The 1,898-nt window shown below is 35.1% G+C and overlaps 1 pseudogene; it reads left to right on the forward strand.

Moving 5' to 3' along the window:
- Window positions 1-786: 786 nt before the first annotated feature.
- Window positions 787-1,643, forward strand: LOC141424086 (olfactory receptor 5T7-like; annotated as a pseudogene).
- The last annotated feature ends 255 nt before the right edge of the window (window positions 1,644-1,898 follow it).

Here is a 1,898-nt window from a genome sequence, read left to right on the forward strand (position 1 = left end):
AATATTGTTTTAGTCATATTCACGATATATCTTATTTCACACTCTTGTTGAAAGGCCTACTTCAATAAAAATTTAGTTGAAATGCCTCCTTTGTCTAAGGTAAAAGTAAGCCCACTGTAATGTGGAAAATAGAATTGATATAATTTTCATGTTTACTCTTTCAAAACAATACATAAAAATCAGAACTCTATGTTCTCTAAAGTATGTTTCATGAAATTTAATCTACCTAGAATACTGAGTAAAACCACATAATTTAACAAGCCTATAATTAAAGTTATCAGAGATTCATTTTTACCATAATTTGTTCTTCAGTATCTACTCCAAACTTACACTGATTTTACAGGTGAAAAGATTATTGGAATTCATTGTACAAAATTACTGAATTATCTAAAATTTTTTCTACTCCCTGATGTAATAGCTTGTCCATTCAGATAAGCTATTATCTTATCTCATCTTTATGTTATAATATGCTTAATATAAAACAGGTATGAATTCAGGGGCCCATCAACCACTTGACCTGATGGTTTAAAAGGCTGCATGAGTTCAGCCAGGGTTGAACACCCATATGTTCGGCCTCACTCATCCGCCAATGGCATGGATACTCAAAGCACAATCATGTCACTGTTTTCTAGTCTGCTGAAGGGAAATTAGTCACTTCCCCAAAAACGAGGCACATGCGAGCATAAGTTATGTCCTTAGACTCGCAGTGATAATATTCATTCCTTCTTAGTAATATGAGCTGATATTCTACAGTGATTTTTTAAGTGTATTCTGTGAGGTTTCAGCATGAAGAATGTAACTGAAGTCACTCTATTTGTGATGAAGGGATTCACAGACCACTGAGTTGCAGATCATCTTCTTCCTCCTGTTTCTAGCAATTTACCTTTTCACTCTCATGGGAAATTTAGGACTGATTGTTCTGGTCATTTGGGATTCCCAACTCCACAACGCCATGTACTATTTTCTGAGTGTCTTGTCCTCCATAGATGCCTGCTATTCCTCTGTTATCACACCAAATATGTTGGTAGATTTTATGTCAAAGAAGAAGATTATTTCATTCTCTGGATGTGCCGTACAGATGTTTTTTGCTGTTACTTTTGGAACCACGGAATGCTTTCTCTTGGCTGCAATGGCTTATGACCACTAAGTAGCTATTTACAACCCCCTTCTCTATTCTGTGAGCATGTCACCCAGAGTCTATGTGTTGCTGATCGTGGCTTGCTATGTTGGTGGAATTGTGCATGCTATTATACACACCATAGCCTCTTTCAACCTATCCTTCTGTGGGTCCAATGAAATTAGACCGATGTTCTGTGATATCCTTCCTCTTCTTGAAATTTCTTGTTCTGACACCCATCCTATGGTTTCATTCTGTCTGCTATTCTGAGGACAGGTTCTGTGGAAGGGAAGTGAAAAGTTTTTTCTACCTGTGGTTGTCACTTAACTGGACTGTTTTTCATGTTACACTTGTGTTCATGTATGTGAGACCAAGTTCCAGCTATGCTTTGGAGCATGACATGATAGTGTCAATATTTTATGCTATTGTGATTCCCATGTTGAATCCCATCATATACAGCTTGAGGAACAAAGATGTAAAAGATGCAGTGCAAAAATTACTTGGAAAAAAATCAGTCTATCAATAATGCATGTTTTTCACACTAAAATTAATACTGGAAATTTGGAGGTAATAATCTCTATGTCAGTACAGGGGGATATGATGAAAACACTTGTTTAATTTATTACTGAAATTATTATCTTGAAAGTTTTAAAATAAAGGTCAGAGGCAGTACTCTCCTATACTGTTTTAAATGCAGAAAAGTTTTTCAGCTATTTCATTTACATAATTTTCATATAAATATATTTATGCACAAATGTATTTATACAGATGTTAATGCTAA

Source organism: Castor canadensis, chromosome 1, assembly GCF_047511655.1.
Source record: "Castor canadensis chromosome 1, mCasCan1.hap1v2, whole genome shotgun sequence".
Classification (NCBI taxonomy): domain Eukaryota; kingdom Metazoa; phylum Chordata; class Mammalia; order Rodentia; family Castoridae; genus Castor; species Castor canadensis.